Here is a 24,299-nt window from a genome sequence, read left to right as displayed (position 1 = left end):
TTCTTGTTGACGACCTCCGTCACAATGAAACCGTCGCAAGCTTGAGTCATTACCCCGAGGGAGGAGGAAATTCATATTGGATTCTAATTATGAACAGATTTTGAATTGAGGCAAAAGAAAGAATAACTCCTTTCAGTTTGCGTTGTTATCTAAAAGTATAAAACTCATTTTTGTTTGCCTTGTTATTGTTCATAATTAGTCAAACTCAAATTTCCATGTTGATATTTATGTTGTGATTAATAATGATTTTGTGTTGATTTACAAATGATTAATGAATAATGTAAAAATGATTACTAATTATTGGTTCATGAAAAATTACAGCTGAAGAAATTTTTTTTTTATTCATTATTCATACATCAAAATTATCTCATTAACGCGGTTAAGCGGTGGATTTCACCGTACTCATTGTCAAAAATATGATATGTGAATGACCACGGATAAATCTTCTCAACCTTACACGATATAGAAATAGGTAGGATGAGTATGACGTTTTGCTCGACATTGAAGCATACAACACGGTCACATCCTTGTAAGTGAAAATGAGCATATATTTGCTCCCACTGTTCGTCGTAGGATATTAATGTGTAGTTGAAGTAGAGTTCTAGGTACCTATCTCCAACTATGAATTTCAGTGGCCCATCCACTTTGACGGAGTCGAGGAGGAATTCACTCAATCGTTCACGCTATAATTCAGTAAGAGGATGTTGACAAGTAATGGCATTGATTGAAGGATGCATTGATGCATATTCTTTTCTTACCGCAAAAAATGTACCGAAATTTGTATACAAAGATCTACATTGCTCTAGTTGATGAAACCGATATGTTGGTCGTATTGCGGATCGTGCGTTGACATTGATAAACATTAATATATAAACCAATTAGTATTACTGTACATAGAAAGAAAAATATAATATATAATTTATGCAGTATAAGTTTATTGTTACCTTGATCAAAATGACGAGTATTTCTCCCCATGCCATATTGATAAATTCCCTCTTCGGAGTGTAAGAGTCATAGGTATAGAAGTTTCGAAAATGAAGAAACTTGTATGTCGAAATAGCACAATGTCTCCAGGAAATAAATTATTTTTCACGATAAAATTAGTAATTCCCGTGGTAAAGTGCATATCTTCGACGTAAACTTCTATCCATTTGCTATAATGCCACAGAATTGCTTTTTTCGTCAAATGTTGCATTATATGGCGATGCATACAATTGGGAATTCTCTATTAACAAAATTATAGTAAATGTAAGAATGGTGAATGTATTATAACATTTTAATATATAAGAAAAAAATTAAATTACCATATGGAGATCATATGTAACTTGAATAGTGAATCGCGTAATAGCGCATTGACTATTATCAGGGATATGTATTTGATTGTCGCAAGCTAGTAACAAAATGACAAATGAAAATGATTGCAAGAGAACAAATGGATAGTTAGATCGACATGAATAAGTTGACAAATACGAAATTACTTACGTAAAGAATAATTAATTTGTCGTAGACGTTGAAATATGAGCATAGCATATCGTTGTGCATCTTCCTTATTTGAAAAAGGCATTCGATCTGGAACGGATACACCCAGCATTAGTAGATATCGACCCCATCCTTGAGTTGGATAAGATAAGTAAGTATTGTTGTGTTTGGTGTCTACATGTGCAAACACAATTTTTCTTCCTGCAATGCTTATTAGAACATACTCTAGCCTGTGACAGTACTGAGGAGTTATTGAATCTAGTATTTCAAAATCGTCGAATAGATCCATTTTTTATATGCAAAGAGTTGAGTTAAACTTTTAGGGAATGAGAAATTTTTGAACAAATTTGTAAGGAGGAAATCGAAGGAATGAGCAATGGTTGTGAAAACGGGCAGAGGTATATATAGAATAAAACATGGCTGAAGCATTTCGTTGTACACAGACCAATTAACATTTTTGGCCTCCCAATTATCATTTTGATTCGAAGATTTAATAAATCGTGGTGTCTGTTCTCAAAGATTGAACAAATTTGTAGTGTATAGTGTATCCAAAGATTTATCGAATCTAGAGATGTGTTCAAAGGTTTGCTAAGAAAAGCTGAGCCATAACACAATTAGACTAGACTAAAGCTTCCCTACTCGCAGGCTGCAAGATTCCATACTCTGCACACATGGTATTGAATTCAATTTTCAATGTCCAACATAAAAAGTACTTTGATATGTGTTGTTATACTTTGAAAATAGCACCGGGTATGTTTTAAGTTACCACATAACAACTCATTTAAAATGCCATGTTACATACATACATACATATATATACATACATACACACACACATATATATATATATATATATATATATATATATATATATATATATACATATATATATATATATATATATATATATATATATATATATATATACATATATATATATATATATACATATATATATATATATATATATACATATATATATATATATATATATATATATATATGGTTGAATTCAAATACAAACCCCCTTAAAATACAAACAGTCCTTAAAATACAAACTTGAGCTCGTGCACACATTAACATACTTACATGCACACAGGGCGCACTGCCAATAATTTCTTGGATTAGTACGTGCACACATTAACATGCTTACATGCACACAGCGCGTAGGAGGAAAAATCACAGCCATCCATCAAAGCTCGATCACACATTAACATACTTACATGCACACAGCGCGTAGGAGGAAAAAATCAGGGCCGTCCAATACCACCATCCAACGGCGTCAAATTGTCCACAGGTTTGTATTTTAAGATGTGTTTTTACCTGAATGTAAATCTCTCTCTCTCTCTCTCTCTATATATATATATATATATATATATATATATATATATATATATATATATAGAATAATAATCATATAGGAACCTATGTTTAGGTAGGAACTTAAGGACCAATCTAAGCCCTTGATTTTGTGGATCTACGGTTTGTGTTTTTTTTTTTTTTTTTTTTTTTTGTTATTTTTTTACGCTGATGGTAGTGTTTTTTGTGTAGGAGGGGTATTTTTGGACATTCAGGTACTCAAACGTTCTTCAGAATAAAATAAATAAATAAATAAATAAAAAAGGATCCCCAACGCGTGTGGGCAGTGCTATTTTGTCGCTGGGATTTTGACTTGTCGTAGTTGGACTCTTTCACTCTCAAACGCCACGCGATTCGCTGTTTTGCAGGTTCGACGCCCATACTGTTCTCTCGTCTCTTCTCCAGCTTTCCGTCTCATATGGCCAGTGGTGGTGTGAGGAACCCCAAGCGTCCTCGTCAGGCGACGGCTTCTTCCGCTGTTCGAGGTTTTTTTTTTTTTTTTTTTTTTTTTTCTCGTTTTTATGTTTTGATTTCCTGTGCGATCAGTATGTTTATTTTTATCGTGGGTTTCTCATTGTGTTGGGGGTGTGGGTGTGCTTGTGGCCGAAGGCTCTGGTTTTTGTTTTTTTTTTTTTAATTTAATTTTTTTGTTATGGCGTGTTTTGTATTGTGCGTGCTGTTGTTGGGTGTTTCTAAGGAAGTTTTAGTTTCATGAGTTATGTGTTTGTTAAGCTGGTTTCCCGCACCACCTAATACGTTAAATTTTGCCTTTTTTGTGGCTGCTTTTGTCCTTTTTCACCAGCCCTGGGTGTGGGTGCTTGTCGGTGTTAGGTGGTGCAGTGTGGGGTGCGTTGGGCTATTGTGCCTTTGTTATTTGTTGTGTTGTTTGTGGGTGTGTGACGGCAATTTCCCCTTTGGTTTTTTTTTTTGTTTGTATTTTTTTTATGCCTTGAATAGTCTCTCATGTGAGACAAAGAAATAAAGAACCATATGCTAGACACCAACTTTGTTTAATCAAACAGTTGAGTCACAGTGAAAATATATGATCAAGCTATATGGAAAGTTAAAATGTATATTTGGATTATTATATATTTTTAACTTCTGGTCAATCACATTGCCATCTATGTTGAAAGAATTATTCATGAGGCAAACATATTAGAATAACAGGTTTAGCACAAATATAGTCTAATTTAATTAATTGTCCAGATGACCTTTCTCATATAGTATAATTTAATTAATATAGTATTTAGTACAAAGTTCAAGCTTTTGGCTGAGGAACAGTAGGAGATATTCAATACTGCCAAGTATGTTGTGTTAAGTAGAAGAATATCATTAGTAACCTACTGATAGTGAGACACAGAAAGACATTTTCCCTTGAGAGCCAAGATGGATGTTTAGGTGGTTAAAGCATCAGAGCCTGAACATATATTGAGTAAGTGAAATACATCCCAATTCGAATTCCTAGCCCCCAGATTCCCATAATAGGTGAACCCATTTGTATTGTCAGTGTAATAAGAACTTATGCTTTGCTCATTCCAAAGTCCATCCATTTAGAACAAAAAAGTCATCCCATTTGTGTTTTATTTTCCCACGGCACTTTGTTTTTTAACATGGCAGGGGGGTTATCCTTGTGTTTTTTATGGCACACACTTACTTTCGTACGTGGACAGAAACATTTTGCGAATTTCATATCATGGTGGTGAATATGGCACACACATCTCTTCCTGTGTGCACACTTGTCTTTCTGGATTGGTGGTTTCTTGTTGGATTATATAGTTTACCTTGTTTCGATGTGGTCTTGGTCTTTTGGCAGAAAGATTTGTTGTCTGTGTTCCTTGATGATGAGGTGGATTTGCGTTATGGGGCTGCTGTACAGAGGATTACCCCGAGAAGAATGCAGATGCGCTGGCGTGATGCACGTAACAAAGTGGACTGTGGCGTCTTTGCAATGCGGCATATGGAGTCCTTCATTGGCCAATCAGTGTATGCATGGGATTGTGGTCTACAGAAAGGCTATACTAAGGGTTTTGATTTGTTGATGAGGTCTTATTTGCATCAGATTTTGACGAATGAGATTAATGCTCACCATCCTAAGAATATTCGTAGTGTAGTTGGGTACCACGATGCCAACGAACAAAGATAGCTTTGTGTTTTTGTTGCTTAGCTAGTTGATTAGTGGGTTAGTTTATTTCAGTTGGGTATGTTTGGTGAATATGATTTTTGTTGTCATATCGTGGATTAATTTATTCTGTTTTCCTAAGCCTACTATTGCTTTTTAGTGGTGTTTCATTTGGGTAGTATTCTCGGCCATGATGGCACATACGGTCCAACGTCTGTGCACATGAGGGCATGACTACAGTTATGTATCACACGCTGCTATGCTCAGGCAGGCACATAGTACTGACCTCAGGCACACGTTCTTGGTCTTAGGTGAACAGTTTGACAGCACCCACAGGTAGGCACAGAGAAGTGATCTCATGTGCACACAGGCTGCCCTATTCTAAATAATATTATGTCATCTCAAACAGATTGAATTAACCGGCTTCACGGGAACACGTATTTGCCTATGTAAAAGGTAGTTGGTAAACACATATTCTTACCCAAGTGTAGAAATATAGAGTGTGTAAAAAATGGTAGTGCAGTATCTCAGTCAGGCACACGGTCTTTTAATCAGGTGCACACTTTTACCGAACCTACGTACACGCACTCAGAACTGTTCATAGGTGCACACAGCCTGCCATAATCCAAATTTAAATATGTCTGCTCAAACATATTGGAATGAACGAGTTCACGCCAACACGTATTCAACTTTGAGAAAGCAAGTTGGAAGACAATTATTCCTGAAGAAATACTTCAATAAAGAGTGGGGAAAACTGTAGTCAGTATATATGTCAGGCACCCAATCTTGGCCTCAGGTGCACATTTCGGCCCCACCCACAGGCAGGCACACACCCGTGATCTCAAGTGCACACATGTTGCCCTATTCTAAATAATATTATGCCATCTCAAACAGTTTGGATTAACTAAATTCACGCGAGCAAGTATTTGCCTATGTAAAAGGCAGTTGGTAGACATGTATTCGTACCCAAGTGTAGAAAAATAAAGTGCGTAAAAAACCGTAGTACAGTATCTCAGTTAGGCACACACTCTTTTAATCAGGTGCACACTTCGACCACACCTGCGTACATGCACTCAGAACTATTCTCAGGTGCACACAGCCTGCCATAATCCAAATTTAAATATGCCTGCTCAGACATATTGGAATGAAAGAGTTCACACCAACACGTATTCAACTATGAGAAAGCAAGTTGGAAGACAATTATTCGTTCTCAAATACTTCAATAAAGAGTGGGAAAATCTATAGGCAATATATATGTCAGGCACAAAATCATGGTCTCAGGTGCATATTTCGACTGCACCCACAGGCAGGCACACAGAAGTGATCTCAGGTGCACACATGCTGTCCTATTGTAAATAATTTTATGCCATATCATACAGATTGAATTAACCGGCTTCACGTGAGCATGTAGTTTCCTATGTAAAAGGCAGTTGGTAGACATGTATTCGTACCCAAGTGTAAGAAAATAAAGTGCGTGAAAAACTGAAGTGCAGTATCTCAGTTAGGCACATGCTCTTTTACTCAGGTGCACACTTCGACCGCACCTGCGTATAGGCACTCAGAACTGTTTACAAGTGCACACAGCCTGCCATAATCCAAAGTTAAATATGCCTGCTCAGACATATTGGAATGAACGAGTTCACGCCAACACGTATTCAACTATGAGAAAGCAAGTTGGAAGACAATTATTCATTCACAAATACTTCAATAAAGAGTGGGAAAAACTGTAGGCAGTATATATGTCAGGCACACGGACATGGTCACTGGTGGACAGTTCGACCGCCCCCACATGCAGGCACACAGAAGTGATCGCAGGTGTACACTGGCTGCCCTATTCTAAATAATATTATGCCATCTCAAACAGTTTGGATTAACCAAATTCACGCGAGCAAGTATTTGCCTATGTAAAAGGCAGTTGGTAGACATGTATTCGTACCCAAGTGTAGAAAAATAAAGTGCGTAAAAAACTGTAATGCAGTATCTCAGTCAGGCACACGCTCTTTTAATCAGGTGCACACTTCGACCGCACCTGCGTACAGGCACACAGAACTATTCACAGGTGCACACAGCCTGCCATAATCCAAATTTAAATATGCTTGCTCAGACTTATTGGAATGAACGAGTTCACACCAACACGTATTCAACTATGAGAAAGCAAGTTGGAAGACAATTATTCATTCACAAATACTTCAATAAAGAGTGGGAAAAGCTATAGGCAGTATAAATGTCAGGCACACGATCATGGTCTCAGGTGAACAGTTTGACCGCACCCACAAGGCCACAAGGCACACAGAAGTGATCTCAGGTGCACACAGGCTGCCCTATTCTAAATAATATTATGTCATCTCAAACAGTTTGATTAACCAAATTCACGCGAGCAAAATTTGCGTATGTAAAAGGCAGTTGGTAAAAAACCGTAGCACAGTATCTCAATCAGGCACACGCTCTTGTAATTAGGTGCACACTTCGGTCGCACCCGCATAAAGGCACTCAGAACTGATCTAAAGTGCAAACAGCCTGCCATATTCTAGATACAAATATGCTTGCTCAGACTGATTGAACTAAGTAAATTCAAGCCAACATGTATTTAACTATGGAAAAGCAAGTTGGAAGACAGTTATTCGTACACAAGTAGACTAATAAATAAAGAGGAAAAAAAAAAGAACTTCAGACACTCAGAATGGCACACACTGTTTGTCTTAGGTGCTCCATCACAGCATATGGGCTCATTCCGTTAGGCACGTTTTGTCGTCCTCTGTTTCTTGGTCTTTGGTCAGAGCTCGCAGTTGCGGCTATCATGGTGTCCGTATTTGTTGCAAGTCCAACACTTCCTTGCATCCTTTGTAGCTAGTTCTGATGCAATCTCCTTTGTTGATTTCAATCGCTTCCTTGAACCTTTGTTCTTTGCAATGGCAAGGGGGTGAACCAGAATGTTCGGTGATGAGTATCCTTTTTCTCGGAAGCGCGTCGCACATCAAACCCAGTAGTAGTGGCGTAAGTTTTGTATAACTCAATTCCTCCTTCCAACGTAGTGAATACCTATCCCGTGAAAGGCTTTATAGCCTCGTCAAACTCTGGTGTCCAGTACTTTGTTGATCCGGGAGAGATATTCAGCAAACACCTGGTTGATCCCCCTATTAAGCCATCTTCACCTGTCGAGGGTAACAATTTTTTTAGTTCAGTATGCAGTTAACTTGTGTGCCTCTAAGATTATAACCAATATGCACGCTGTCAGTGTTTCACTACCCTATTTGGCATAATAATCACACCACATGTGCACATAAGGGTACACGTGGGTTAGTATGTGCATTGCCCCGTAAACGTGGGTGCACCCAGCCGTATATGCCTAGGCTAGTATGTGCACTTCAGCATTATAGGGGGTGCCGTTTAGTAGGGCGAACAGAGTTAAGGAGGGCATGAACATTACTATTGCCGCATACCGTTCCACACATTATTATATCATTTAAACTGGCCTATGACTGCGTGATTACCACACTCCATTACCAGTCCCTATGAATTTAAATTTTGAAAACAACCATGCATGGTTACGTATTCAAATATAGATCTTACTGTGATGATATTCTGTTGCCATTATTCCGACCGGTGAAGATCACTTGGTCCACGCCCTTGGTTGCTTTAGGGTGCACAGGTCCGGCAGTGTTTTTCTGGCGTTGGTCGGAGGGATTCTGTTGCAGCGGTGCCGTTCGCAAATTTTCTGCCGTTGGCCGGAGAGGTTCTATTGCAACGGTGCCGTTCGCGGAAAGTTGAAAGAATAGAGTCCTGAATTATCTACTCCTCCTATATTCTTGGGATAATTTAAAATACAATATTAATTATTAATTGTTGGATGCGGAAAATTACCTTAGTATCCCTTGAAATTATTTATACTTATGGTCTCCTTATTACTTATTAATTATATAAACCGTTGATTGGATGAGATTTAAAGGCTTAGATTAGTTCTTATGTTCCTACCTAAACATGGGTTCTCACTTGAAGCCCTCCCTATATATATATATATATATATATATATATATATATATATATATATATATATATATATATATATATATATAGACTTGCGTTCAAATGAGGACATGTATATTATAGAGGACTGTGAGGACATATATAGTGTGTGCCGTTAGCCTGTATGTCGTGTCCATGGCCGAATGTAGTCGTGTGCCGCAGTTTGTATGTCACGTACATACATTTGTTAATTAATAGAGCCTGGGTTCGAAGCCTGATGTTTACATGTATTCTTGTGTGCCATTATGTATTAAATTGTGTGCCTGGTAGTAATTTGTTGTGTTCGAAACCTGATGTTTACATGTATTCTTGTGTGCCATTATGTATTAAATTGTGTGCCTGGTTGTAATTTGTTGTGTGCCCATTATTTGTTCTCACAGTCCTCTATATGTTGTTGTCCTCATTTGAACTCAACCCTATATATATATATATATATATATATATATATATATATATATATATATATATATATATATATATATATATATATATATATATATATTGTTTTTTTTATTTTTCATTCGAATGTTTTAACTTTTTTCAAGTTCCGAATTAACGAAATAACATTACGAAGTATTGATTTTAAAAATTCTCAATTATTTCATTCAAAATCCGTGTTTTTTATATGAAAGTTAAGAAAAAGAAAGTTGAAATATAAATTTTTTTTGATATAGAATGTGATAATATTTATGTAAAATCTGTTACAAAATGATGTATACAAACTTAGATCCTATTGGTTATACAAAGTTGGACATTCTGAAGAAGTATGTGTTCAAGCTTGACAGTATTTACATCTCCCCGTCGTCCTAGTAGAAGTTCCAAAGTCCGGCGAGTGTTGTGTACGATCTGAGACAACAGGGGTCATCTTATCAACATGTCCATCCTCAAACTCAAAATTACAAACCTCGTCCCACGTACAACCTAATGCATTATGACCACCCAATAATGCAACTTCAAAGGGGAGAGCCCTCGAGTCAAGGTGGTAACCAAGATCAAAAAAACCAACAAATGCCCCGTTGATTAACAAGAATGAGCCGGCCAATCAGGTGTGGAACTGGTTCACGACATTATACACACAGGTACTAATACATATATGCAATATAACTTAGTTATATTTGTAGTGAATTTTGACTTTTAACATAAATTCTTTCACTTGCAGGGACCATTAAATATCATGGATGAATAATCATAATTCAAACATGTATTAATGACTGAGTTAGTGAGATCAGTTTGATGTATACAATATCATAAATTATTTTTTCAACTGTAATTTTTTCAAAATAGTACATCATCATTATTAAATTATTATAATAAATATATCATTACTAATCAATCAATACAATTATATAATATAATTCATGAACCAATAATTAGTAATCATTGTTAAATTATCCGTTAATCATTTGTAAATCAACACAAAATGATTAGTAATCACAACACAAATATCAACATGGAAAAATGACTTTGATTTTTTGAAAACAATAACAAGACAATAAAAAAGGAGTTTTATGCTTTTAGATAACAAGGCAAACTGAAAGGAGTTATTCCTTCTTTTGCCACAATTCAAAATCTGGTCCCAATTGGAATCCATTTTGATTTTTTGTCACCATCGGAGAAAACACCCTCGCTCTTGAGCTCTGGAGAGCTTCTCCGTCACAGAGAGAAGAGATGCCAGAGAGAGACGTGAATATTTTGAGAGAGAGAGAGGCGTAAATATTTAATTTAATTTTTTTTAAAAAGTATGATCGCGTCCAAAGTTAGGACGCAGGTTATTTTTTAAAAAAATTACGCGCGACAATAGGCGTCCAAAGTTATAATAGGCGTCTCAAGTTCAATAACTTTGGACACCTATTCTTTTTAACTTCAAAAACACATAAAAAAAACAAATTATATGGTGGCATTTTAATTACAAAAATACCACTGCACTAAACTTTAGGCGTCCAAAGTTCAAACTTTGGACGCGAATTATTCAATTTTATTGATGTTTTTTGTACTAGTGGGGCATTTATACAAGGATATAGATCCTCTATAAGGTTACTAGGGTAAAGGAAATATTCAAATCAACTTTAGAATCTACCATAATTAATGCTGAAACTCCTTAAACTAAAAAAATGAAGCTACTTGTTGAACAAGGAAAGGAATCTCCGCAGAATCCGTCATTAGCCGCCTCTCAGCGCACACTCGGTCCAGGACTTACCTACTGCCTAGCAAGATAGCCTGGCTAGGGAGGCTGAGGCACCCAAACAAGGACACTTCGACTACCGAGCCTGGTCGTCCATTTGAGCCCTCTAGAGAACTCAGTCAGCGCTACCAAGCCTTGTCGCCCATCTGAGCCAGCCAGGTACCGTAACCAGGAGCATACCCTGTAACACCCCCTAAAACCAAGCTATTTAAAGCCTTAAAACATCCAGATAACTTAAACCAAAACAACAAACACAGCGGAAGACTGAAAGATAAGATAAATATAAAACGAGGAAACGGGGTGCTATGCCACGCTCACCCAAAGGTGAACGCACAGGCTAAATCTGCAATGTTTAAATCTACAACCATCCAACAGAGTTCTACATCTATATTGGCTCACAGGACACGAAACACAAAGGGGAAACTATGCTGGCAGGCACTAGACCGCGCACTCATCTAAGCATCACCTGAAAGAAGCATATAAAACATGGGACGACGCCCGGTCAGCGAATAATGCTGGTAACCCACCAATACATGTGAAATATCGTACATAGATAAGATATAAGTTTATAAAGCCATTTTCGAAACGGAATACATATATATAAGTCAAAAACCCAAGAGTAATAGTCAACACAAGACTCAACACTCTCAATAAGAATACGGGAACACATCCCAAGACTACAAAGAACAACAACGACTCACAAGAAGTCTCAAGGTATGGTCTATCATCACACAATAGACCAACACCCGACATGCATAACTCAAAGGAATAAGACACGACAAACGGCAACACATGCCAAGGCAACACATGCCTTTGTGACTACATACGTCACAAGAAGAGAACTCACAACAACGGCTACACAAGCCCTCGTGACATCACCCATCACGAATTGATATGCCTTCCTTATGCCTGGTTCCAACCTTATGGCTACCCCCAACCTTGTATCTTCTTCCAACCATTACCTCCAGGACCCCTGTACTTCTTAGTCCAACCTTTTCCCTCCTGGGACCGTCGTCTCCCACTAACGACCACCAACGAGACCACCGATTTTATAGTACATGAGGGTACCATTCACACACACGGCAACACATGCCACCCAAGAAACACGTGAACCTTACACAAAGGTCACAACTCCATAATCACGTCATGGCCACCGCGAGGACCACTGCAATACCTTGGTGACTAGTGTCCCATACCACTAATCGTGCAATCCAGGTAAAGCCACACACGCATCACACCACAACAGGAATCAATCAACGGATCACAACGAAGATATGAAACCATACTCAATCAAGGAATGGATCACAGCCCAACAACAACAACGATGAATAACACAAGTTATCATCAACCAATATGAAGGTACAAACAACACACACGCTAGCATATAAACACCAAACTAGCATGCTTATCAAACGGGTAAACCAAACGTAGTTTCGAAGAACACACAAGACTCATCACGGTTCAACGAATCACAATGTTGAACACTTAGCACGATTCAAGACACCAAAACCTACATGGATACCTACCATATAGTTCTAGACATACGAAACATCAAGAAGACGCTCAAATAGTTCCACAAAAGAACAACGGGAAGTCAAAAGACCAAATACTGAGTCAAAAGAATCACGGGGAACAAATCCCCCAACAACCACAGCCTACCCGTGGGTCCACCCGCGGGTACCAACTCCCACAAGCCACGTTCCCATGGGTCGGGCGGCGGGTAGGGCTCTGCCCGCCGTTCCGCCCGCGCGTACATCCCTGTGCCCAAAATAATCCCTTCGGGGATTTTCAACTCCAAGCTCAAATTCAAGTCCAAAACATGCCAAAACTCACCAAATACAACAAAGCGACTTGAATCAAAGGAATGGCCAAGCAATGGCACACAAGAACCCTAAACACAAGCTCTAGATATGCATTTTCACAAGACAATGCATAAACACTTACATTTCATAGCAAAACACATGTAGAATCCAAGAAATATTCACATAGGTAAGCAAAATAGATTTTGTAGAGCATGGGTTACATCTTGTAGACCAAAAACCTTCACTTAACACCACACCAAGCTCCTATTAAAGCTCACCTTCCAAACCCACTTCAAGAACATACCAAAAGATCATAAAGATCATATCTTTAAGAAAAGACACCTAAGAGAACACTAAAAACACAAGATGAACATGGATCTTACCCTCCTAGATGCCCAAATGTATGAAAGGTAGAATATTGGAGACAACTCTTGAAGTCTTGACAAGGTTTCAACTTGGCTTGGAAGAAAAGCTATCCACCTTTTTAGAGAGAAGATGGAGCTAGGATTTTGGAAAGTGTAAGGATAGTAATGAGGTGTTCTCACTAGGTTAAGTTACAATACTAACACAAGGTGAAAGGTCAAGAATACCCTTACTAATCATGGAAAGGTTTAAGGAACAAGGGAACTCCTTACAAAGCTCAAGGTACAACTTTGACTATGGGGTTGACTAGTCAATTACTAGTCCCCGACTATTAAATTTCAGGAATTTAAGGAATTAAATTACAAATTGAAATAGGATTAATTACTTAATTAATCCCTTAATCGAATTTGGATTTCGGGGTGTCACATACCCGCCTAGCGGCCTGGTCTCCCGGGTGCTCGCGCTGTTGGGGCTACGAGAGATGGCTTTTCTCAAGAATCGATAAGTATTCTGCCGCACTCGAGTCTAACTACCCCTTACACTCCCCAGCCTGAGTGCCAGATTTAGGGTATCTATTAGGTATGCTTAAAGAATATTTGGCAAAATATATAGCGTCAATATTCAACTCACTTGAGCTCTAGAAGAGTCATGAGATTATTATACAGAATGTTAACTCTAGTGACAATCTTGAAGGTTGTAACATATCATTTTACATTCTTTTTGAAGCAATTTTTTTATTATATTTATTCATGTAGACTTTGAAGATTGTTATCTTCAGGGGGAACGTGGTGTACATTTTCCACAAAAGATTTTTCCTGTTGATTTTTCTAGTGTAGTTTTTAACAAGGCATGAGTATGATATAGTAATAACCACTAGTACATAACTGCACATATGCGACCATTGTAAAAGACATTACGCAACAATTGTACAACAGTCGACTGTGCGAGGCTCGCGAAATGCCATGGACTTTACGCGACCGTTTCTCAACAGTTGCGCATTGTCAGTAATACGCGACTATTCTTGACCAAGAACGGTCGCATATTGTATTTATTTATTTCTATTTTATTATTAATTCCAAGGTAATACACAACCATTTTAAGCTAGAAACAGTTGCGTTTTCCTTTTTTAAATTTTTTTATTAATTAGTCATCCACGACCGTCTTAAGCTAGGAATGGTCGCGGATGACTTTTTGTTTTTTAATATTTAATTTATTTTAATTCAAATCTCTAACTTTTTTTTATAATTCCTGTACCTATTACAGCTTAAAATCCATACCAACCGTACTCTACAATACAATTTATCTATCAACACACTGTGAAACAATACTATCATCAAAAAGAAATTATGCAGGCAAAGTGATATCAAAACTTTAAAATGTTATTCAGATTTCTCCAAGTAATCACATAATCTTAACGCATGAATGCAAGTAAGGCATAAACTAAGAAACAAATTTGGCAATTTATGTTTTCAACTCCGTAAGCTATATATGTCTTGAAAGGCAGGCATTTTAAAATGTTATTTGGCATTGCAACTTGGTTACATAATTTCTACGCCCCAACTCCTGATGAACTCCGTAAGCTATATATGTCTTCGGTCTCATGTCTATTTTAAGGACTTTTTCGGCAACTTGACAACGCGATATAGATACCCATTCCTAGGATCTGTATATGTCCTGAAAGGTAGGCAGTTTTCAACCTCAGCACCATGACGAGGTAACCGCTCCTCAAATAAATCAGATGGAGGCCAATCTTTCTGAAATTTATATAAACGCAGCACATAGTGACGTTTGAAGCTAACGTTTGTTACACAAATGATCTGTAACGCAGTTCGGGCAATCAACCCTAATCTGCGATGCACTTCTCAATTTGAGAATTTGCCTAAATCCACTAAAAGCTTAATATTTAAAGTACACTGTTTGGAACCGGAGATTACATAATGGAATGATCTTTCCTATCGGACTATTGCGACCTAAACACATGTACTACTTTCCAATGGGATTTGGGTATCTCTTCTCAAGGACTCTCGTACCTCACAGTTAGATCTTGAAAGCTTGATTGTGAGGAGGAAAGTTGTTGCTATTTATAACATGCTTCAGTTACTCCTTCTTGGAAAAGAACTTGATATTCCTAGTCTGTTTGGGATTAGAATCCCTGCTTGTCTTCTTATTGGTCTAGGATTGATATTCAAAAATTTCGACAATGACTCTTTGAATCAACACTCTCCCCCTTTGTCAAATTTTTGCAAAGGTCATGATCTTATGAAAATGTGGTGTCGGATTATTCTCCCCCTAAATTTGATTCTTCTCTCCCTAAACTTGATTCGTGGAGTTCCTGGAAGAGACCTTGAAACTTGTATTTGAATGTGTGAGTGAAGAGAATTCTTCACTGTCTCTGTACATTTTACCAATTTGTGGTAAAGCAGATCCACATAGTCACAAAAGTAGAGGATTTGATCATTGATAAGTTCAAGTGGTTTTGGATCTTATATGGGCCCTAAGACATACCCAATCTCTTAAAGAGGCATTAAAATACAACCCTTATATATATGTATATATATATATATATATATATATATATATATATATATATATATATATATATATATATATAACCATTGGGAACATCATTTATATATATTTCAGAAGTACTTATCAACGTCGAAGATGCTGATTTCCCCATCTTCTTTTCTTGATTTTCCGGTGATCCTTCTTTCAAGATGTTTCGCCGCGGCTGCGGCTGGGTTCATGTGCTGTGGAAATATGAACGAAACTGTAGGATCTTCAACCGGGCCGGGAGCAGTAGTCATGAACGCAGAAACGCTGTAATTATTGTTGTTTTCCGGTGTCCTAAGATAAGAAGAAGAAAATGACTCGCCGGCGCCATGACCGGAAGCAGTACTAACTTTGTGATCTTTACTACGATCCATGGCTGTGGCTTTCGGGATCTTAACGTTCGATGATGGCGGCTTCACTCCTTGGACGACGTTAGCCGACGCTCTAGCTCTAACCGGAAACGGAGGAGCGTCCGGCCGCGGGAGATCTTCCGACGATCCTCCGGCAATCCTCTGCACCAGGCTCTCTTCTGGGATATTGAGGTAGCAAGAAAATGAAGCCACCCGAAGACCCATGTCAGTGGCTTCCATGGAGATTATTATAATAACTGGAAATTAAAATGTATACTCTCAAAATCAGTGTTGTTGACGATGAAAAGGCTAGCTAAGCAAGCAAGTTTTTCGTTGCTCTACCCAGACAATCACAGGATTTGATTGGAAATCAGTCTCGTACTTGTATTCATTTATACAAACCCCTCTCGCATTTGGATGCGCCCCAACTGTTCGACAGAATTTCGGAGCCATTGTAAGTGCAGTCCAAACATCATATTTTGTTCACATATGTCATAACTCAACTTTAAACCACAATCTTGTATATCTGTTACAGTTTAGGGCTTCATCAATGTTTTTGGGATCAAACTTGGAGGTGTAGTAGTAGTATCCTTCTTCTATTTTGTGGTAATCTTGTTTCTTTCCTTTAGTATTTATTCCTTGATTGAGATCTCCTATGATATTTTCCAGATGAAGATTTTTCTGAATTTTTAAGTCAATAGATTGACTTTTATCTTCATCTGGTTCTGTTTCTATTTTGTGATGCTGTATAACAGTAGTCAGAGGTGTTGGAGCAGTTAATTCAACAACTCTTGGACTTTCGTCATCATTAGTGGTTATTGTTGAGATTGTGTCATCAATAACCACATTCATGGATTCCATTGTACTGTCTACACCGAAAGCCCTACTTTTTGATGAATAACCTTGAAATATTCATTGGTCCCCTTTGATGTCATAAGAATTTATGTGTCTCATATGTTGGTGCCGTAATTGTGTTTGCTTGATAGTTGTCTGTAAACATGATAGGTCACCATCCCATGTGTAACATTTGTTTGCGGAACTTTTTCCAATCATGACACGCTCGTGATTCTGATTAAACACATGACAATTGTCTCTAGAGAACACTACTTTGTGTTCATCTTCACAAAGCTGACTTATACTGATTAGATTTGCTTTTAAACTTTGTACTAGGAGGACTTTTGACAACCTAGGCAGCCCATGGACATTCAAGATGCCGCTTGCAATGATCTGGCATTTTCCTCCATCTCCAAAGGTAACATGTCCTTCATTCTTATACTGAATGTTTTCCAGGTTTTCTGGATTTCCAGTCATATGCCTTGAACACCCGCTGTCAAAATACCATACGTTTTGTTCCTTGCTAGGTTTTGAGGTGTAGGCAACATTCTCATCTTTTCTTACCCAGATTTTCTTGCTGTTATTTTTGCTTTGTACTGCCCAATCTCTGTTGTGTTATCTGTAATAGAGATCATTTTGTCTTTTGAAGCAGTACGCCTTTATATGTCCCAATCTGTGACAATAATAGCATCTGATCCTTCATCGATGTTGAAAGTGATGTTGCGACACTTCAGAATTTTCAGTTTGCTGGTTTTCACTGGAGGCTGAGATTGGAGTCCTAGGCCTTTCAGTTAGAGCCTTGATTTCTTGTAGCAGTTTTGCCTCTCTGTTTTTGGAGTCTAATAATTCATTTTGAGCTTCTTTGAACCGTTTTTCTCCTCTATCTTTTTCATCTTTTAGAAACTGATTTCTTCCATGAGTTCTAGATTTACTTTGATGATTTGCTCCCATTTGGCATGTAGTTGAGTATATGCCTGTAGTAATTCTTGTATATATTCTCCGTTGTTATTTTCATGATTTGCAGTGAATGCTACGAAATTGGTGTTGGTGTCTTATTCACTGTCTGAGTCATCACTTAATGTTGTCATGTATGTCTTGTTCTTTCTTTTAAGGTATGTAGCACATTCTGACTGGATGTGTCCAAACCCTTTGCACTCATAGCAGTGTATTCCATCTGTATTTGAACTATCTCTTCCTTTTGACATAGATTGATTTTGTCCAGTTGGGAATTCCCCTTGATTGATTGAAGCACTTTTGTTTCTAAATTTGTTGAATTTTTTGAGAACTCTGTTGAAATTCTTTGTTAGGAGAGCAATTGATTGTTCCATGGTTTCAGTATCAATTTCTGGACTTTCTTTCTGCTTTGATTGGAATGCAATTCCTTTGTCATTATTTTTCCCTTTTTGCAGTATCTCAAACTCATATGTTTGAAGATTTCCCATTAGATCACTGAGTTTGTAGGTGTTTAGATCTTTGTTTTCTTGGATGGCTGTAACCTTTATCATAAATCTCTCAGGTAGGGAACGTAAGACCTTTTTGACGAGCCTAGGTTCAGGAATAGGTTCGCCTAGGTTAAACGCATCTCCAGAGATGCTTAAAACTCTGGCACTAAATTGTGTGATATTTTCTTCTTCTTCCATTTTCAAGTTTTCAAACTCTGTCTGTATCATCTGTAATTTGGATTGTCTTACAGACCTGTTCCCTTCATGATGATCACATAATATACTCCACGCAGTTTTGGCTATGCGAGTGGTGGCAATCAGTTTGAAGGTATCTTCGCTCACAACTCCATAGATTGCATTCATTGCCTTCGAGTTGAAGTTATATTCTGTTTTTTCTTCTTCACTCCAGTCAATTTTAGGTTTTCTATTTCTTTTATCATCAACTGGAGTTTTCCATTCGTTTTCTATAGCATTCCAGACACCTTCTCCTTGTGCCAAGATGTATATCTGCATTCTGGCTTTCCAGTAGGAAAAATTCGTGTCAATCAGTGCTGGTGGCCTGTTGTTTGATAGTCCTTCTCTTGGGAATTCCATTAGGATCCTGCTAGTAACTTAAGCAGTTTGGCTCTGATACCAATTGAAATTTATATAAACGCAGCACACAGTGACGTTTGAAGCATACGTTTGTAACACAAATGATCTGTAACGCAGTTCGGGCAATCAACCCTAATCTGCGAGGCACTTCTCAATTTGAGAATTTGACTAAATCCACTAAAAGCTTAATATTTAAAGTACACTGTTTGAAACCGGAGATTACACAATAGAATGATCTTTCCTATCGGATTATTGCGACCTAAACACATGTACTAATTTTCAAGGGGATTTGGGTATCTCTTCTCAATGACTCTCGTACCTCACAATTAGATCTTGAAAGCTTGATTGTGAGGAGGAAAGTTGTTTCTATTTATAACATGCTTCATTTACTTCTCCTGGGAAAAGAACTTGATATTCCTAGTCTGTTTGGGATTAGAATCCCTGCTTGTCTTCTTATTGGTATAGGATTGATATTCAAAAATTTCGACAATAACTCTTTGAGTCAACACTTTCAACTTCAGAATTATAGGCCACCCATTACTATCAAATTGAAGCTTCATATATTCATTAAAAAACCAGCAGAGATTGACATCAACCTGGATTGCTTCAAGAAATAACATAACATTCAACATATAACTTACAAAATGAAATAAAAAACTTAATTTTATAGTACTGCAAATACATTTGTAACTAAGTTACCTTGAGCTATGAATGTTTTAGCAAACTGCAGATAAAGATGGCAATCTAGTTAACATCTTATCACCTTGGGGTCCAAATTAGCATAGAACAAGAAAAGTACTACTTGAACCATCAGCAAAATCTAACAGAAGCCCACAAAGATGCATTTAGAAGTTTAAAGATAAATTTCACTCAGCTTGAAGCATCATGTATGATGTATAACATGTTTTACATGAAGAGAAGTTTAAAGATAAATTTCCAACAGATACAACAAAAATCAAAGAAATCTTCATACCTCCATCTTCCAACAATATGCTGACAACCTCTCCACACACATCAACCTGCAAAAGTTTCAACCCAAAACACATAAAGAAAAATGATCAGTTTTAAGCCATTGTTGTAGTCCAATTCAACTCGATCATTAAGAAATTACATTGAAATCAAGGCCCAAACATCAACAGGCATCTCCCAACCAAGCTGATCAATGTAGCATAGAACTTGGCCCTTATCCACTACTTGATTCTGTTGAGCATGCCAAATAAAAATTTAGTTAGCAGTAGGATGAGAGGCCTACATACAACCAGTCATAGTCCACAAATGCAAACAAATCTGTGCATAAGTGCAACTCGATCATTGATTGCCAGATTTTAGCAATATGTAAAGAACATTTATAGAGCCCAGTTGCATTAATTGAAACTCGCCACTCAATATAAAAGGATGTTATGATCATACCTCTTTACAACGGGGTGGACCACTCTTTCCTTTAACAGAACACATAGCTTGTAGGAGAAAGTGGCAAACCAGAAGAAAGCAAAGCAATCGGGTCCAATATTGTAAAGATAATCTTCTAAAATATATACAATACCGGTGGACTCACTTCTAGTTCTACTGGTACAACTTCAGTTTCCACTTCTGCTGCTCAAACATCATCTACTCCAACTCCCGAGTGCTCGCGCTGCTGGGGCTACGATAGATGCCCTTTCTCATGAATCGATAAATATTCTGCAACACTCGAGTCTAACTATCCCTTACGCTCCCCAAGCTGAGTGCCAGATTTGGGGTATCTATTAGGTATGTTTAAAGAATATTTGGCAAAATATATAGCGTCAATAATCAACCCACGTGAGCTCTAGAAGAGTCATGAGATTAGTATACAGAATGCTAACTCTAGTGACAATCTTGAAGGTTGTAACATATCATTTTTTCATTCTTTTTGAAACAATGTTTTTATCATATTTATTCACGTAGACTTTGAAGATTGTTATCTTCAGGGGAAGACGGGGGAGTACATTTTATTCACTAGATTTTTCTCGTTGAGTTTTTCTAGCGTGGTTTTTAACAAGCCATGAGTATGATATAGTAATAACAATGGGAAAAGTTCCAAATAAATACTTAAATAGACAAACCCAAAATCCTAAAGATAATGCCCTGAACGCTTATAGTTGTACTCTTTTCCCCTTAACTAAGTATTTTTCACATAGGGTTTTTTTAAGTTAAGATTTTTAATGAGGCAACCAAAATAACACATGAATTACCCATATAATCGTTTACTCTTTTCTCAACTAGGTTTTTTCCACAGGGTTTTTCTAGCGAGTTTTTAATGAGGCATGATTATGGTAAGATAATGTCCAAGGGGGTGTGTTATAAATAATATTATGTGTGGACAATATGATTTGTGACGGTTATAATGGTTGTAACGGTCAATATTATTATTGTCATTATTATTAGTCTATTATACATATGTTGTACCCTTTTGTATTGAAGATGATGATGGAGTGATGGTTACAACTTTGTCTCTCCATTGTACATTTATTCTCTTCTTCTTCCTTTCATTTGTTTGTTTCCATTACAAATACGATTCCTTTATCCAGAGATGGCTACGAATGAATGGCAATAATCACAACATTTTTGTGAATATTCAAAAAAAATTAAAATCAAATTATTATTCCTTTTTGTTTTGCAAACTGCATACAGTATCACCATTAATATGAGACTAATAATTTCAACCCTTTCTAACCTTTTTTATTTGAATAATGAAATATCAAAGAAGTTATTCTTTTCACTCAAAAATAATGAAGTTTTTTTTTTTTTCAGCATATTCTATCACAGTATAAAAAGGATAATGCAATATTATGAAATAGTATAATATGCATTTGGTATATTTGGATGCAGTAAAGCAGGGTGTGCACGAGTCACTAAAGGCATATTTTGTATGAATCGCACAAATATAAAAGATTATCAAAATTTTAATTTTTTTAGTAATAATTTGTCTCACTAAAATGATTTTAATTACCAAAATATAATAGATTGGCAAAATTCAATATTATAATTTTCACCAAATTTTAAATTTTCATATTCATTAGTCAAATGTGAAATTCATCAGTTTAATTTCAATTTAGTAAAAAAGTTGTGTAAATTACAAATATCTAACATTATTTATTATTGTACCATGTATAGTAAAACAACAATCTAAGATAATCATTTTCCTATTTAGGATATTCACGTTGATTTCTTTGGATAGATTTACACATCCGTTACAATATTTTATAAGAAATTACCATAAATTGCCTCAAGACAATGCATATAAATACCTAAGAATCAGACTTCAAAACAAACAACACATAAGTCATATACAAATACAAAGAGAAAGATGGTGTTGAGCAAAACGGTGTCTGTGCTTGTCTTCTTTATGGTTATTCTATTAGGTTTGTTTTATCTCTTCTTCCCTTTAGGCATTAATAATAACAAAGTATTAAAACGATAAATCCAATTTGTATTTCAAAAAAGTAAAAATAAATAAAATTGAGATTATGGTTTCCTAACTCAATATGAAATTATTTTGCAGGTTCACCAGTAGTGAATGTTATGGGACAGTCTATTTCAAATGGTGGCGGTGGGTTTGCCTCCCCAAATGGTTGCGTGACGGATAGAGATTGTGACAAAAGTTGTCATTGTCACGGTGGCATCGGAAATAAGTGCGATGGAGGGATTTGTGTTTGTGGTTGTACAATTGGCCGTAACAATGGCAATTAATTGAGATTAATTTCTTAATGATTAATAAGAATTTTTAAATCTGCTTCAATATTCAATATTCTTTTATTTTGTTTTGATACATATATGCAGGCATGTAGAATAATTTCTTATTTGAATTCATATTATTTTCATATATTGAGTAATCAAATCGTATTTAATTAACGCAATAAAATGAATTAAAGTTTCAAATAATGTTAAATCTACAACGTAACTTCATGGTAGAAGAAGAAGAAGAGATAGAAAGCACAATCAAAGGAATTTGACTTCATGGTAGGGATGTAAATGAGCCGAGCAGCTCGCGAGCTGCTTGCAAGCAGCTCGGTCAAAGCTCGGCTCTAGCTTGGTCAATATCGAGCTCGAGTCGAGCTCGAGCGGCTCGTTTTGTAGTCGAGCTCGACCCGAGCCTAGATATTCTAGGCACGTGGCTCATCGAGCCACTCGCGAGCCATATAATATATAATATATATAATAATGATATAATATAATATAATAATAATATATAAAAATAACAATTAGAAATTAGAATTTTATACTCAAAATCACTAAAAGATTTCTATTATTTATGTATGGATAAAATAAAGTAGTTTGAATTTTAAACCAAAAGTATTAAATATGTCAAATTCAATGTCAAAATCGAGCTCGAACTCGAGCTCGAGTTTGAACTCGAACAATCGAGCTGCTCGAGCCGAGCTCGAGCAGCCCGAAAATTACCGAACTCGAGCTCGAGAAAGTTCTCGAACTCGAGCTCAAACTCGAGCCGGGCCTCCATTAACGAGCACAAGCTCAAGCCTACCCAGGCTCAAGCTCGGCTTGGCTCGTTTACACCCCTACTTCATGGCCTCATGTTGAGAACTATATACACAATAACACAAACTATATTGTTTTCTCTTTACCCTCCACTCATAATACTTGCCTATTATCCTCCTATCGATTATACAAACATGTATGAAAGAACTATTATAGTGTATCGCTTTAGAGTGAATCAATAATATTTTGTGAAAACTAAACTTATTTATGAATCGGGTACATAATTAAAGAAATGGAGAAGAAAGAGAAGAGAGGAAGAAAAGACAAATTTGCCCCCATTTTTTAGCCATTAAAAATTTCTAGCGAGTTCAAGCCGACAATTTGATCTGAGGAATTAAAATTGGGAAAAATTGATTAATTGTGGAGTTAAATTGGCCATTTTTAAACTCGTAGGCTCCAATTAAAAATATCATTATAGTCTTTGGATAAAAAATGAATTTTATCAAAATTTAATTTTAGTATATTGCAATTAGTATATTATATGTTCATATTTTGTCAGTTCATTATGTTTTTATAAAGGTCCGATTTTAGTATATTGCAAGTCAAAATGAACAGGTAATATACTAAAAATGAGCCTTCAATATACTAAATATGAATCGGTATTACAAGTCCAGCTTGCTACATGAACGTTCAGTTGTTATACAATGGACCATGGTCCAATATGATTGTCAAATGATAGAG

The 24,299-nt window shown here is 36.6% G+C and overlaps 2 long non-coding RNA genes across 2 annotated transcripts; one reads left to right on the top strand and one right to left on the bottom strand.

Annotated features, from left to right (window-relative positions):
* Positions 1 to 19,683: 19,683 nt before the first annotated feature.
* LOC109163622 lies at positions 19,684 to 20,119 on the bottom strand. The gene is made up of 3 exons (XR_002051308.1): positions 20,074 to 20,119; positions 19,800 to 19,824; positions 19,684 to 19,704 (listed from the first exon to the last, which is right to left on the bottom strand). It is a non-coding gene; the product is annotated as an uncharacterized LOC109163622 (long non-coding RNA).
* A 2,284-nt stretch (positions 20,120 to 22,403) lies between these two features.
* LOC109163623 lies at positions 22,404 to 22,850 on the top strand. The gene is made up of 2 exons (XR_002051309.1): positions 22,404 to 22,483; positions 22,624 to 22,850. It is a non-coding gene; the product is annotated as an uncharacterized LOC109163623 (long non-coding RNA).
* The last annotated feature ends 1,449 nt before the right edge of the window (positions 22,851 to 24,299 follow it).

Source organism: Ipomoea nil, unplaced genomic scaffold (genome assembly GCF_001879475.1).
Source record: "Ipomoea nil cultivar Tokyo-kokei standard unplaced genomic scaffold, Asagao_1.1 scaffold3030, whole genome shotgun sequence".
NCBI classification, from domain to species: Eukaryota; Viridiplantae; Streptophyta; class Magnoliopsida; order Solanales; family Convolvulaceae; genus Ipomoea; species Ipomoea nil.
The sequence above is the reverse complement of the archived record's forward strand: the minus strand, read 5'-3'. Positions and strand labels throughout refer to the sequence as shown.